General features: G+C 34.3%; 1 long non-coding RNA gene across 1 annotated transcript; it reads left to right on the plus strand.

Annotated features, from left to right (window-relative positions):
• Positions 1-14,733: 14,733 nt before the first annotated feature.
• On the plus strand, positions 14,734-16,104 carry LOC140008140 (uncharacterized). The gene is made up of 2 exons (XR_011815544.1): positions 14,734-15,012; positions 15,849-16,104. It is a non-coding gene; the product is annotated as an uncharacterized lncRNA (long non-coding RNA).
• The last annotated feature ends 973 nt before the right edge of the window (positions 16,105-17,077 follow it).

A 17,077-nucleotide genomic window follows, 5' to 3' on the forward strand; every position in this document is an offset into this window, starting at 1 on the left:
GATGATTTGAAGTGATTTAAAGAAAATATGAAGTGCAAAATGTTCAAAAGATGAAATGCAATAAAGTATAAAGGAAGAAATATTTGACAAGTTTGACACATTTTGGTATTTCTTCTATATCTTGAGTTAAAAGTATCAGATTGAGGTAATTCTTGAACATTTTGAAGCTAAGAAATATTTCTACATTTCTTATGGAACATCAAAATCCAATTCATGAGTTTTCATGGTCAAAAAGTCGAAATACAGTTGGCCATTTTAGCTACCAAAAGGTAAAATAGGAGATTGAGCAGCCAAAGTTATTTTGATAATTTCTCAGTCTACAGAACTCCAAATCAGATGATTCTTGATGTACTAAAAACTAACTCAAAGGGCTGCAACTTTCATGTTTGCACAAGTGTTAGTTCAACCTCCATCATCGAGAAGATATCAATTGAATTTGGTGTAAAAATACACTGATAAAAAAAGTGCAAAGCTGCAGGGAAGGCAATACGCGACCTTAAGGGTGTGTATTCTATAAACATATGTGTAACTTGCACAGCCATTTATTTTGATTTTTCACAAAACTTTACAGCTCAATTTCAACAAGAATTTCTGCTGCTGTTGTAAAGAAGAGCATGGAGACTTGTGGAAGAATATTTTGGGAATCTCAAGAAATATTTACATCAACTTTAACAACTCATTTGGAGTTTGAATTCAACTATAAATAGAGGGTTTGAAAACATATTTTCATAACTTTAGAATCTAGAGAAACTACACAAAAATGTAGTTTTTCACTTGAATTTCTTTAGTTTATTAGATAGGGTATATTAGTATATTTTATTTCATTCAAGTCTTGTATGTAACAACATAGATGAAATTGAGGATGAAGATAGAGAGTTTGGAACTTATGTGACAAGGGTGACATTTTTTGTATCACTTTATTTCTTGTATTGATTTTAATGTTTGGTTATAATACAAGTTTGGATCTTGTTTTTATGTCTTTCATATTTTACTAGTTTTTATATCTAGGGTATGGATAAACTTTCTATATCTTGTTAATGAAGTTTAACTAATTATTTGATTATATTATTTTGAACAAGTTATTTAGTACTTTTGCTTATCTAATTATGATTAAATGACCATTAATTGTGATAATTTTAAGGTGTTAAGTTTACACTGTGAATTGAAATTTGACACTAGTTCAAAAAAGTGCTAAACTTAGGAAGTTCACTCACAAGAGTGGAGGTACACTTTTGTAACTTTAATGTCTTATTCTATATAATTTCATAGAAGAAATGAGTTTGTAGTTAATTTCATATCCATGAAAGTTGGTATGACTTAGCTATAAGTATAGTTGATTCACCACATGAGTAAGTTTTACATACATTAGGAAATTACACCCTAAATAGCCAAGTTAATAACATTCAATTAAACCGGTAATTATACTTGCAAGAGTAATAGGAATTTCATAGTCCTAGGAGCTTTCTATTGTTATTTTTATTAACTTTATTTCATGTTCATAGTGTCGATTTAATCTCTTGCATTTGTGATAGTCTAACTAATAAAGGAATTCGAAAATCATCGATAATTGACGATCTTTCATGTGGGATCGACACCTAATATCCCTATACTTGATAAATGATCAATATATGGTAGAACCTTGTAATTTTTTGGCACCGTTGTCGGAAAAATTTTGGTTCAATATCAGTGCTAAGAACAACTTTATTAGTTTAGACATTTTTATTTTTTTGTTTTTGTTGTGTCAAGTGCCTCGTTTGTTGTGTTTAGTGTCTTGTTGAGAGTTTTGTTTTGCGTTTAGTATCTTATTTTTGGTTTGTATCTTTTAATCTATTCTTCTTGACTAATCTTGCTTTTGAGATTGTTTGATAGCATTTTTAGATTATAAGTAGAATAATAAACAAAAGTGGATAAAAGTTTTAAAAAAGGGAGTTTGGCAATGGATTACAATTTTTAGAACTACAACTATGGAGGTAATCGAAGGATGTCTAAAGGTATGTCTTTTGAAGATGACTTGAGAAACTTAAAAGCTAAAATTGATTTTATAACAATAAAAATTCAATTGGACACCATTACAAATATGTTTGAATGAAAGAGGCATGTTAATACTTTTAATTCTAATCATGTAATTTGTGGCTTGTATAGAGGTTATTATGCTATTTATATATATAGGCAAGCACAAAATGTGGATTCTTATGATAAATTTGAGTATTTCAGTCTTTGTTTTGATCAATATGGTTCTAATTGGGGTAATTCTTATACTTATAGTTGGAATAATCACTGTGGATATAATGATTCTCCATATTTTTATGATTACCAATTTGAATTTGTCCAACTTTCAAAGTCATGTTAGGAGTTCGCCATCGAAAGGCTAATTAACACACCTTTGTTTTGGAAATTAGCAATTGAAAGGTGAAAGGTTAACTAATGCATCTTTCAACTGTTTTGATAAGTTTGAGGATAGATTAGAAGAATTAGCTTCTCACATATTATGCAAATCAACCCTATTATGAATGGTGGAATGTTGTACGTGAAAGTGAATTGCATTTTGATCAAAATGATAAATCTAATTTGTGTTCCAATGAGGAAATGTCCATTTCACATGATTGTATCTTTGGAACTAATGTTGAACCTCAAGAGATGAGTATGAATGATTCATATTTAACCCCTCTTGAGGAGTGTTTTGAAGAAATAAGTTCTAAAGATATCATCACCCAAGAAAGATACATTGATGTTTCTTTGGACAATTCTTAAGTGGTCTTACTACAAGGTAATATCTATGAAATACTTTGATAAGTGAATATTTAACGTATATTTTGTACAAATTTGGCATGAACTTTTCGTATGTTTTGAGAATATTAAAGCCATATTTGAACTCTTTTGGTGATAATTGCTTAAATATTGTTTAAGTGTTCAAAACTTGATAAATGAATGGATTGATGCGTTAATTTTGTGAAATTGTGAAGGTTATTGATTATGAAATTCATGCACGGGCTGAAAGAATGTAAGGATTGTCCAGAGGACAAAGTACACAAGAAATTGGGAGCAAAAATGTAAAAAAAAAGGAAAGAAGTGAAAAATTGGAAAATAGATCAACACGGATCCGAGCACGGATCCGGATCCGTGTGAACAAGAGGGATCCGAGCCCTCGTCTGTATTTTTGGAGAAGCGTATCCGAGGTCAGAACGATCCGACCTCGGATCCATCATGGGAAGTCCTCGGATCCACTGATCCGAGCTCAGATCTATTTTCACCCCTCGGATCCGAGGCTCGGATCTGTCTCTCTCCTCAGCAAGTGGTACAGCCGTTTTTCTTTACCTTTCTCACAACTTTTTCAGCTATTTTGAGGGACAGAAATCGGTGGCACATGCTTCTGCAACAAAAGAGAAGACTGAATGAGTGTAGACAAAAAGAAACATCTTATCTTTGACTTCTTTTTACAAAATCTGAGTGGGAAAAATTATGAAGGGAGAAGAGTAGACTTTCTACTACTTTTTATGCAGAAACATAGGGGAGAGGTGAAGACATTACCATACGTAGCTAGTTTTCCTTCTTGTAACATTTTTCTCTCTAGCTAAGAGTTCTTGGAAAAGCATTTAGAGTTTTCACTTGTAATCATATTGTGCAAGAGCATAGTAGGAATTGGAGAGCTTCACCTTCAATTGGCTAAGCTTTCTTTTATCTTTTTTGCACTTGTACTTGATGATGTTTTTTATTAATAAACTTGTGAGTTGATTGTTAAATCAGTCATGAGTAGCTAATTTTCTTTATTTAGGGAGTAAATGAAATTTATGGCTAAATAATATGAATTGAATGTGATTTACACTTGTTATATCTTGTATTAACTTGTCTACTTGTGTAGCTATGATTACTTGTTATTAATTGATCACCAGTAGCATGTTTATAGTCGTTATTATGTAATGAAAATTGGTAATAACAATGGAAACATATGAGTAGAGCTTGAGTTGTATGTTCATGAAAATAGAGATACACTTAGGTGGATTATTTAGCATTTTATGAAATAAACCAGAGTAGTAGTAGTATTTCACCATGAAAATAGGGAAAACCATATTGCTCTAGGCCATTTCATCATGAAAATGAGACTTGGTAATTTTTGAAATGGATCTCTGGTTAAACAAGAATAATAACAAGAAGTAAATCCATTCATTTGTGTTGTTTATGCCATAAGTGGAATCTACATCCCTACATTCTTTCTTGAGTGAAATTTCTCCATTTGCATTTAGCATTTGTTAAAATAGAATTGCAGATCAGATTTGTAGACATTTGTATTACATTTCTTTTGCACCAGGAGATCAAGAGAAAATCACCTTCACGTGTCTGTTTGGTACTTTTGCGTACAAAAGAATGCCTTTCAGATTGTTTAATGCCTTAACTACTTTTCAGAGATGTATGGCAAGTATTTTTTTTTTAATATGTGAAGAAAATAATAGAGGTGTTCGTGGAGGAGTTTAATATTTATGGTGATAGTTTTGATAATTGTCTTGATAATTTAAAATTGATTCTAAATAGATGTATAGAGACTAACCTAGTGATCAACTGGGAGAAATGTTATTTTATGGTTGAGTACGAGATAGTTTTAGATCACTGATAGAGCAACTATTGGGCACCTTCTGCGCTGTTATGTTGTTATAATTTTGGCTACTTACTGTGTTAAGTGTTGAGATTTTGCTCATATTTGATATTTGTGTAAATTGTAGGTGGTTGGTGTCAAAAGTGCTCTCTCAAGGCAAATTTCTAGAAAACTTTTTATTTCATGGTGTGCCTACGCCAAAAACTAAAGAGAGACATCTAAAAGACGGACCCCGCGGGATTGGTAAAAGAACAAAAAGAAAAAGGAAACGGAGAGATGAGGAGGGTGGCTATTTTCTCGCGTGGACCGCAGGGGTGCAGAGGATAAAAACTTTAATCCTACAAAGCTTTAGGTAGGAGGAAGCTTTCTTTTTATGAGGCGGTGGCTACTGCAAAAAGGGATTTGGCTAAAAAGCCAGATTTACGTGATATCAACAGATTAGTTTTGTTTTCTCCTGTCAGATGATTTACTTTTGGTTTTTCGTACGACTGGCTATTAGACCTTTTTTTTTCTATTTTTTGCTCTAGTTCGAAGACGAAACACCAAGAAAAAAAGAAAAGCAAGTCTTTTCGTCCGTTCCTTCGTTATTTCATCTTTTCCAATTTTTTGACAATTGTGTGGGCAGAATCAATCAAACCACGCGAGAGTGACACGATGAGAAACGGCTAGGTTTCTCCTCTACCCAAAGGTCGACGCGAAAGCGGTGTCCATAACACCTGTGAGATCTAATCGAACTTTCACTATTTTTGCCAATCCGTTACTATTCGTGCGTTTTCTGGATTAACTATTCATGATTATTTCATTAATTAAATATTAGCGGCCGGATATTTAATTTAATGTAATAACCTACTGTCACGTTAACTAAATTGAATCCGTAATTGTTCGTTTAGTTGATAAATAGTGACAACCATCATAATTGACTTTGAGTTGGGGAAACGTAAGATCTAGTTTAAATAAACCCTCTTAGCGTATTTATTGGTTAGGGTTAGATTTTTATAACTTTAATGCAATTGGATAATTAAATTCCTACGGTCGTACCTAGGATTGTTTTCTAGTTAGAGAAACAGTGAACGGTCGTACATTGGCTGTCAAAAAAGTAAGGAAAAACTGGCTATCAGAGATTGTTGATGGCTATAACCAATCTAGTGACGAATGAATAAAATATCTTTGCATCGATGATCATTTAATTAGACCGTGCTTGAAAAGTTGATCCTTTGGATAGTATTTTATTAATTGCTATTTTTTTTAGTAAATTGTACTTGATGAATTGGCTTTTGAATTTTGTTTATTTTATTTTCATTTTCATTCAATTAAATATCCCTCAATTTTGTTCTACTGACTTGGAAAGAAACAACTTCCTATCTGTTTCATGTGGAATCGACCCTACTTGCCATTGTATGCAAATTTAATACTTTTATAGATAATATTGGTATATCAGATCAAGCAAATTTTTCGGGAATAGGGTGAATCAAATAACTCATTGCACACTTAGGGTCCTGTTTCAGTACTTGGATTTGTTCTATAATTAATTGTGGTGGTAATTAGGACTTTTTAGTAATTATTATTGCACAGGCTCGACACCTGCCAATTTTTGGCGCTGTTGTCGGGAAATGGTGTTTTGGTTAATTTTGTTTCTTTCTAAGTTATTTATTTTGGATTTTTCTGACATTTTTTTAGTTTATGCCTCGCTCTTCTCATACAGGCGAATTGATTTTTCACCCGAAAGTAGAGAAGACTGCGCGCCAAACTAGGAAAGAGACTAGATAGCTCAGAGAGGAGCAATCTAGCACTGCATTTCAGAGAGTGGATCCTGAGGTTGAATCAACAGATTCGAGTGGTGAAAATTCAAGTGACCCAGGCCAAGAGGACATTCCTATGGCAAATGCAAGAACACTAAGGGAGTTAGCTGCTCCGGAATTGACCTAGCAGCCTTTGTGCATTACATTTTCAACTCTAGCGGAGAATACCTCCTTCGAACTGAAGTCGGGATTAATTCACCTCTTATCCACATTCCATGGCCTCTTGGGTGATGAACTCCATAAACACATCCAAGAGTTCGATGTGATATGCTTCAGTATGAAACTTTCAGAAATTATTGAAGAGCAGATCAAACTTAGAACATTCCCTTTCTCCCTTAAGGATGCAGCAAAGAATTGGTTATATTATCTACCTGCAATTAGTATCACAACATGGGCCCAACTGAGAAAGAAATTTTTGGAAAATTTTTTCCCTGCATCCCGGGTTGCAAGTCTAAAAAAAGAGATATGCAGTATTAAGCAGTATTCTGGAGAATCTCTATATGACTATTGGAAAAGATTCAATAAGTTGTGCACTAGATGCCAACAGTATCAAATTAGTGAATAATTATTGATCCAATACTTCTATGAGCGACTTCAGTCATCTAACAGAAGTATCATTGATGCTGCCAGTGGGGGAGCACTGGCAAATAAGACACCGAGAGAAACATGGCTGCTTATTGAAGTTATGGCAGAAAATTCTCAATAGTTTGGCTTGCGCGAGAGTAACCTCACCCGTAAAGTTAACGAGGCAGAGACATCGTCCATTCAGTAGCAGTTATCGGAGTTAACATCTTTTGTTCGGTAATTAGTTGTGAGGAATGTGCATCAAGCAAAAATCTATGGAATTTGCACAAACGTGGGCCACCCCATTGACTCATGCCCTATTTTGCAAAAGAAAGGGGCTGAACAAGTGAACATGGTTGGAGGCATGCCCGCGCCTCGTAGGCAGTACGATCCATACTCGAACACGTACAATCCGGGTTGGAGAGTCCACCCTAACTTCAGCTATGGGAACAGGCCACAGAATTCATTCTCAAATCGTCCACCAGGATTTTAGCAACCATTGCAACCAAAGCCTCAACCTTCGTCCTCCAATTCAGGAGGCTCTTTAAAGGATATTGTTAAGAGTCTGGCCACAAGTACTACTCAGCTCCAGCAGGAAACGAGGTCCTTGGTCAAGAGTACTGCTCATTTTCAGCCGGAAACTAGATTAAGCATGAAAAATTTGGAGATTCAAATAAGTCACATGGTGACTGTAATTAATCGCTTTGAGTCCCAAGTTTTTGAAAAATTACCATCGCAACCCGAGGCAAATCCCAAGAACGTGAGTGCCATGACACTGAGGAGTGGTACGAAAGTTGATAGGCCTAAGGCCATGAATCTAAAGAGTAAAAGTGAAGAAGAGAATAAAAAGGAGATTGAAAAAGAAGACCGCATTCGTGGAGACCCTAAGGTAACTCTAACTCCAGCAATTCCTATTAAATCTAATTTAGCTCATTTTCCATACAGGTTAGCAAAGACGAAGAAGGTAGAAAAGGAAAAAGAAATTTTGGATGTATTCCGAAAAGTAGAGATCAACATCCCCTTGTAGGAGGCAATTAAGTAGGTATCAAAGTATGCAAAATTTCTCAAGAATTTGTGCACTCAGAAGAGAAATTTGAGAGGAAACGAAAGAGTAGTGGTGGAAGAAAATATATCGGCTATATTCCAAAGAAAAGTCCCACCTAAGTGTCGAGATCCAGATATGTTTACGATCCCATGCAAAATAGGAAACACATTGATTAGAAAAGCAATGTTGGATTTAGGGGTATCAATCAATGTGATGCCAAGAACCATTTATGTTTCTCTAAATCTTGGGCCACTGAAAGAAACGGCCATCATAATCCAACTATCTGACCACACCAATGCTTATCCAGAGGGGTTAGTTGAAGATGTCTTGATTCAGGTAAATGAGGTAGTTTTTCCAGCAGATTTTTATATCTTTGATATGGGAGATGAGAAATCGTTAAATATTTTGTTAGGTAGACCATTTCTTAACACTGTTAGAACTAAAATAGATATGAATGAGGGTATTTTATCAATGAAATTTGATGACAAAATTATAAATTTCAATATTTTTGAGGCGATGAAATATCCGGAGGAATCTAATTCAGTCTTTGTTTTGAGCGTTATTGAACCTATTGTACAGGAAACTTTCGAATTGGATGGTGAAAACGCATTGGAGGTGGTCTTGACCAAGCCTCTTGAATTAGGTGTAACTCTTGATGTGGACATGAGGGATGAGTTGCACCGTGCAGTTGAAGCATTATATTCACTTCCAACCATTCCTCTAAGGTATGAGCTTACTTCTCTTTTTGTGCGAGAAAATCAGATAAAGTTGTTGCCTTGAGTTATGCAGGCATCGGAGTTAGAGTTTAAATCACTCCCGAAACATATAAAGTACGTATTTCTGGGAGACCGAGAGACGCTTCCGATGATCATTTCTGCACATTTATCTCCAAGTTAAGAGGACAAACTGGTGCGAATCCTTAGGGATCATAAGGAGGCAATTGGATGGAGTATAGTAGACATAAAAGGAACAAGTCCGTTCTTATACATGTACCGGATACGGCTCGAGGAGGATGCGAAACCGATAAGACAGGCACAGTGGAGATTGAATCCACTGATGATGGAAGTAGTGAAAAAAGAGATACTCAAACTCCTAGAAATGAGAATTATCTTCGCTATCTCGGATAGCTCTTGGATGAGTCCCATTCAAGTGGTTCCGAAAAATACGGTAGTAACTGTAAAAGAGAACCATGAAGATGAGATGGTTCCTATTAGGAAGCCCACGGGATGGCGCCAGTGCATCGACTACCGGCGACTGAATGCCGTAACAAAAAAGGACCACTTCTCTCTCCCTTTTATTGATCAGATGATAGAGAGATTAGCTGGTCGTGTTTACTATTGTTTCTTGGATGGTTTTTCAGGGTGCTTTCAAATCGTGATAGTACCGGAGGATCAGGAAAAAACCACATTCACTTACCCATTTGGTACTTTTGCTTACCGGAGGATGCCTTTCGGCCTCTGCAATGCTCCAGTGCCTTCCAAAGGTGCATGGTAAGTATCTTCTTCGAGTACGTAAAAAAGATTATTGAAATATTTATGGATGATTTTAGCGTATATGAGGATAGTTTTGAGGAATGTTTTGATAATCTAATTTTAATTTTGAAACGGTGCATAGAGACAAACTTGGTCCTTAATTGAAAAAAATGTCATTTTATGATGGAACATAGTATTGTCTTAGGGCACATTGTGTCGGCTAAGGGAATAGAAATAGATAAAGTAAAACTAGATTTCATTTCTACTTTACCTTACCCTATATGTGTACGGAAAGTACGTTTCTTTTTGGGTCATGTAGGGTTTTATAGGAGGTTCATCAAGGATTTTTCAAAAATTGGAACACCTTTATTCAAGTTGCTACAAAAGGACATGACATTTGATTTCACCCGTGAGTGCAAGGTGGCTTTTGATAAATTGAAGGAGTCGTCACTACAAGAAAATTGGTCATCAGTGACAACTTTTCTCTGTGACGAAAAAAAGTTGTCACAAAAGTGGATCCTTTATTGACGACTTTCTAACTCGTCACAAACCTCTAATGGGAGCCAACCCATTTGTGACGACTGAGAAAAGTCGTCACTAGTAAATTCCCGCCAAGATTTAGCAAGAGCGCGGGAGTGTTTAAAACACACAATAGTGACGACATTAAGAACATCATCACTATTGCTTGGCCTATTTACGGACGACTTTTTGTTGTCGTCACTGATCACTAAAAAAAAAGTTATTAGTGACAATATTTTGTAGTGATGATAATAAGTCGTCACAAAAGGAGCTTCTTTAGTCGCGACACCTAAAGTTGTCACAATTGCATCAAAGCAACTAAATGTTTAGTGACGACCCGTTATTTTCGTCACAAACTACACTGCAAGAAATATGGTCATTAGTAACAACATTTTCTAGTGATGACAAAAGTCGTCACAAAACGTGGTTGTTTAGTGACGACAAGGAGACCTTGAAAAACGTTGTCACTAAAATGATCTATATAGTGACAACTTCTAATATCGTCACTGTCACTCTACCGATTCGGATTTAGTGACAAGAATTAATCGTCACTGTTTAAAGTATTTATTTCTAAGTCACTTTCATTAATTCTACTGTGCCACCCTAACTTTTGCGATTTAGCCCCAAATGTTGTAAAAAATTCCATTAATTCCATTATGATACCTTAACTTTTACAATTTAGCCCCATATGTAGTACACCGATTTCTTTAATTCTATTATTACTCCCTAACTTTTGTAATTTAGCCCCATATGTAATTCACCAATTTCATTAATTCTACTATGGCACTCTAACATTTGCAATTTAACCCCCATATGTAATACACCAATTTTATTATTTCTATTATGGCACCCTAGCTTTTACAATTTAGCCCCTATTTTTTTATTAGAAAATTGCGAATGGTATCTTGATAAACTATGCATAAATATTTTATAATTTTCTCAAACTTAAGTAATAATTTGTTATAAACTCTAAAGATATATCTTTCATTACAATAGTTATAAGGCAGGCAGGTCTTTTTATCAATGGAATAAGAAATTTATGCCAGATTTATCCTTTGTACTACATGCCAAGTAGTATTAGCAAAGGAATAACAAAGTACTACAAAGTAATTAACAAAATAGCCTTCAGGGAGTGTAGTTTATGGGCAAATGAGCATTATCTATTCAAAGTATCAACTTTTTATGGGCATTTTACTCTCAAACATATAATTTATGATAAATTTATAAATGTTTGTAAATAAAATTCAAAAAGTGTTACATTGATTTCTTACAAAACGAAAACTGGCAGGTTATCTTTTCAACATAAATTAAATTTTTTTTAAAAAAAGAAATGGCCCATAAAGTACCAACTCTTTGTGAGTTTTCTCCATTACATGAACAAATATTCTGCTCTTTATGGGCATTTCACTCAGAATCATTTAATTTATGTTAAATACATAAATGTTTGTAAGTAAAATTCAAAAAGTGTTGCACTAATATTTTTATGAAAGGGAAACTGGTAGGTTTTGTATTTAACATAAATTAAATATGTGAAAGCAAAAAAAAAAAAGAAATTACCCATAAATCTATGTCTTGCAAATCTATATTAGTAAAATAGTTTCAAACAAAATTAAACATTAAAATAAACTGTAATTTATACACATTAAAATATCTGTAATTTATACACATTTTGCAACTACTACTTTGTGTTTTCTCTGTAATGAATTTTTTAACTATTGAGAACTTAAGTTTTGTCTTGCAAATCTATACTAGTACAATAGTTTTAAACAAAATTAAACATTAAAATAAATGTTTGAAAAAGAGCAAAAGTACATTTATCACTTGCAGTAATGTAACAATTTAATAATTTGTTATAAATATAAAAAAAATCATACATTTCCTATTTATCTTGATGGCAACATGGTGGAAAATAAATAATTATGATAATCTAAAAATAGAGGTAGTCAATGGTAGAATTTAACAATAAAACTGAATATAAACTATTTTGATTGTTCGATCAACTAATTTGGTTCTCTGGTTTGTTAGACTGCAAGTCATACATAATTGATAACACCATAAAATGAGTACCAAAAAGATTTTGATAAAAGAATGTTTATTTTTTTCAAATCATAAACATATTTCTAACAACATTTTTAGTTTGTAAATTATTTTATTGTATAATAAATTAGAAAAGTCCTATATTAGTTAAAAATGTTAAAAAATTTTGCCCAAACACACTAAATTGTCATATTCTATTATTTTAATACAACTTGAGAGTAAAAAAAATAAAATTCAAAATAATAAAAAAACTTAATTACATAAAGATGAGAAAAAGAAAAAAGAGAGAGGTAGGAGTAAGGACAAACAAAGTGTGATTTTCTTGCATCTATATAGGAAGAATGTGTGTTATTTATACGTACAAAACAAAGAGCGGCAAACTAAAAAATTCAAGAGGCATGGCGGACAAAGGAATTTTGAGGAAACGACATCGTTTGCTTCACTAGTATGCACTTTATGTCCAAAACACTTAGCCAAAATTTCAGACACTTTTTCCCTTTCTCTCTGTCCTTCTCACTTCCCCGAAGATGAACTCCTCTCTTTCAAGCTCGCACTACCAAATCCATCATGAACTGAAGTTTGCCATTGTCATCAATTTAGGCAACTTTATCAAGTTCACACCACCAACATACCTAATTCAGCTGTTACACTGGCTTGGTGGCAAGAAATAAAAAATTAGGGCTTGAAAATTTGGGTGAAAGCTGGAGTTTAGAGCTTGAAGCTTGGGAAAAATGAGAAGTTAGGGATTGAAGGTATAGTTTGAGGTAATTTCAATATTATGTGTCTGATTTTGCAATGCATGGTATATATTTTTTGTGGGTACGGCTAGTTGCACCTTCTCTGTTTCGTCAGATTTAGTTTTTAGGTTCAATCTTGTTAGTCTCTGATTTAAGCATCAACAAGTTTTGAATCCCTTCTGTTCTGTTCTTATAAATTTGTTGGATTTTCATGAATTGATTCTCTGTTAGTGATTTTTGGCTAGAATGCTGTGAATCTTGATTTGGGTTCTAGCAAAATTTGGTCAAATTCGTCAGGTCTCTTTGGAAGTGCTCTTTCTTATAGCTAAGAATAATGAACGAGCTGATCCATTTTGGCTTTTCATAAGATCTGAAATCTGAGTTATTTTTAAGAGGTGAACGCTTCAGTCTTGATTTGGTTTTTTGGTAAAAGTAAGAAAGATTGTTGCTTTTCATCCTTTTGTGGAGTTGGATATAAATGGTTGTTTTAAATGAAAACTTGCAGTTTACTTTTTCTCATCCCATGTGTCTGCTACTTCCAAATGTACTTTTATGATTGCTGCTCCCAAAAGTTATAATTTTCTTTCTTTTTTTTTCTTTTTCGCTGGATCGGTTAAGTAATGGATAAGAAAAGGGTGATGTTCCCCTTGTTTGCCATGGTCATTCTCGTCCAGTTGTGGATTTGTTTTATAGCCCAATTACTCCAGATGGGTTCTTCCTCATCAGTGTGAGCAAGGGTAATTCCTTTTGCCAGAATTATTTAGACATATGAATTTGAACACTAGTTACCGGTATTAGTTGAGCAATCTAGTTTGTTGATACGAATTTTACTAGTTCATCATATTTGTGTGTACGCTTTAGCAGTCTAGTTTCCCCTGCTAGTTAATGGTTAGGAGAAATATAATGAATGGATTACTGCTTTGACGTTTGATGGTCCAACTATCCAAGCAAATGAGTATTCAAAAGCATTCCCAGTTAATTGCTACCAGAATTAAAAGAAAGGAAACAGATAGCACCGACCTAATCTCTAGCTTTTCCTTCATATTCACACTTACCCATTCTTGTAAATTGAGCATATCTTGTTCATTTGCAGCTTCCTGAGCTAACAAATTTGTCCGACCATTAGGCTTTTGGGCATTCTGAAAGGATATGTACTTCAGTCTCAATATCCTTGCTCGAATCCTTGGCGAATTGAATTCTTTGGTTTTCTTTATTTTGTAAAGTTGGGATTTAGGTTGGCTTTAGCAGTAATTGCCATCGCTATGATCTCTTTATCGTTAGGTCCTGTTATTTTCATAACCAAGTCCAGTTTCTCTTTCACTTGCTCAGTATTCATGTCAAAGTCAGCTTATAGGCAGATGTAGCAGGGAGTTCACCATTCCAATTTGAAATTGCAGCTAATTGTAAAAAGTTACTGTAATCTTTCCAGAAAGAACCTTTTTGGCCATCTCTTTTTATTTGTCTATTTATCAAGTCCTTTGTCTTTAGTTGCACCTACACGACTTGTTCTAATTCTCATAACTACCTTTAAGATTTTTTTAATTTAAACCTTTTGGTCCATGATATCACGGTCATTTGTACCAATTCGTACTTGAAACTAGCTACTGTTTCTAGCCATGAAATATACAGCCAGTCTGTTGCTATCATGAGTGTAAGTAACGTTTGAATGACTGTGTAAGCTCCTTTTTGTAATCTCCAGACCCCAAATACTTACTCGCAATCAATTTTCTTGATGTCTGATTACTTTTTTTCACTTGTTGGGGAGGTCTCTTTCTATTACATATTGGGCAGTATATATATCGTAAGCAAGTGTGATTCACTGAGCTACGATATTGAGGTGTGGCATTTTGGCCTCTCAACTTGCTATGGGTTTGTGACCAGTAAAATGAAATGATATTTTTTAGGTCAGGTATGATTAAGTGACTTGCCAAGACACTTACCAAGGGCTTCCAAGATTGACTTGTGAACATTTATCTTTGTATCTTTTTTATCATGTTCCTAGTGGTATACCAAGAAACATTTATCCTGGTCATTTGACAATAATGATTTTCTCTTTGGCAACCTTCCATATCAATATACATTTCTCATTATCTGCTGCAAATCTCTTCTCTCTTCTTGCTCCCTCATTGGTTCTTTCATCTTCCAAGGAGATGCCACGTAGAGAGAGTTAAAGGATAAGTCTCGGAAGATTTCTTCATCAGAGAAGGCCTGTACTGGTTGGGAAGATGAATACGATGTTTCATCCAAGCAGGTAAACAAATTCCGACCTTGTTACTATAAATTTGTCTTCAGAACAGCTATCATGCTGGTTATCTGTTTTTGTTTTCTTGTTTGCTTAAAGGATTTGGTGATATTGGTATAAGTGATATGACCAGTACATGAAGTAGAACATCAGTTATTTGATGACTATCAGAAGTCCTGTGATTGTTAGATGGTTGTGTGAGTAAGTAATAGATTGGAGTTGCTTCTGATTATCGAATTTGGGATGGACCATAGCTAGCACTAAGAGTACATCTGTGGATCTGTGCTAGGAACCACACTTAGCAACAATCAGTAAATTTCCAAAATTACCTATTTTTTGAGGAACTCCTTATGTATTTTCACAAGTGGATATTTATGCCGTATTGGCTAATTGAGATTACTTCATTGTGACAACCAAAGAGTTTGTGGACAGAACTCAAGTAAAATCACTTCAACTATGGAGCAACGCAAACTCACCCAATATGATCTAACCTTGTCCACTGACAAAAGTACTTGCTGTTCCAGGCCTCGAAGTCAATTACTTTGATAATCAAAAAGTTAGATGTTCTCATAATGTGATTTGAACAAGTTTTTTAATAAAGAAGATATCCAATATCGCAATATAATGCTTGTGAATCATTTAAAATGGCATGTAGATGGTATGAAACTCAATTCATTGTCAGTTTCTAGTCCTTATAATCTAAACTTCTTGTTAACTTCTTGTACTTAGATAATACACAACTTTTTAACTGTTTCTTGTACTTAGATAACTTGTGTAAGGTTGTAATAGCATATTTTTTTACTAAAGTCTATTCTAATGCATATAATATTTTATTCTTAATGCAGTCCAGTTTGATATTGATCACGAGGAGATTGTTGGATATGATGATAGAGATGGTTGAAGTCTGACATTGGTGGTGCAATCTTTGCTTTAGTTTAGAAATCTAGTACTCTATTTTTTGGGAAGGATGCATATTGGCCATTAGTGCTTGAATTGATTATGTGGGTTTTGGGACACAACATTTCTGGTTAACTTCTATTTTGATGAATTCACAAATGTTTATGGCCATATATATGAATTTGTAGCTTCATTCTACCTGAATTTTGCCTTTTGTCAAATTGAATGTTCTACTATAATTTGTTGAAATTGCTATGACAATGCTATATTCATAATGGTTAATTTCAACTCTTCAAAACAAAGCTCAGTGACAACCTTCGGAGGCTGTCACTAATGAGAAATTATCTAATGACAAAAAAAAGTTGTCACAAAATAGAAAATAAAAACTCCTTGTCACAACAGAGACTATCACGAAATCTAATCTACATTTGTGACGACAATTGTTGTCAGTAAAATAGTTATATACAATGGCTTTCGGTGTTTTTTAGTGACGATCTTAAGTAGAGCATTTTTGACAAAAGGTCAATTCGTCAATAAAACACTTCCGGATTGTTGTCACTAATGACAACTATTTAGTGACGACATTTCAGGTCGTCACTAAATAGTTGTCATTAGTGACGACAATCTGGAAGTATTTTATTGACGACTTGATCTTTTGTCAAAAATGCTCTACTTAAAGTCGTCACTAATGACAACTATTTAGTGACGACATTTTAGGTCGTCACTGTTTACTTTTACCGACGGGGATTTAGTGACGACTTTGTGACGATCAAAAAGTCGTCAATAAAAGGTATTTGTGACGATATTTGTATGTTCTGTGATGACTTTGTGTTATCACTGATGAACAATTTTCTTGTAGTGTGTTGACATCGCCGCCCGTCATTCAACCCCCAAATTGGAGTCTGCCTTTTGAAATTATGTGCGACGCGAGTGATTATGTTGTAGGAGTCGTGTTGGGGCAAATGATTGGCAAGGCGGCGCATGCGATCTACTATGCGTCGAGAGCATTGAGTGGAGCCCAACTCAACTACTCTATGATGGAGAAAGAACTACAGCCGTTGTTTTTGCACTAGAGAAATTTAGGTCATATTTATTGGGTGCAAAGTAATTGTTTTCTCTGATCATGCAGTCTTGAGATACTTGTTGGCGAAGAAGGATCCGAAACTGAGGTTCATAA

The sequence above is a fragment of the Coffea arabica genome, chromosome 6c (assembly GCF_036785885.1).
Source record: "Coffea arabica cultivar ET-39 chromosome 6c, Coffea Arabica ET-39 HiFi, whole genome shotgun sequence".
Classification (NCBI taxonomy): Eukaryota; Viridiplantae; Streptophyta; class Magnoliopsida; order Gentianales; family Rubiaceae; genus Coffea; species Coffea arabica.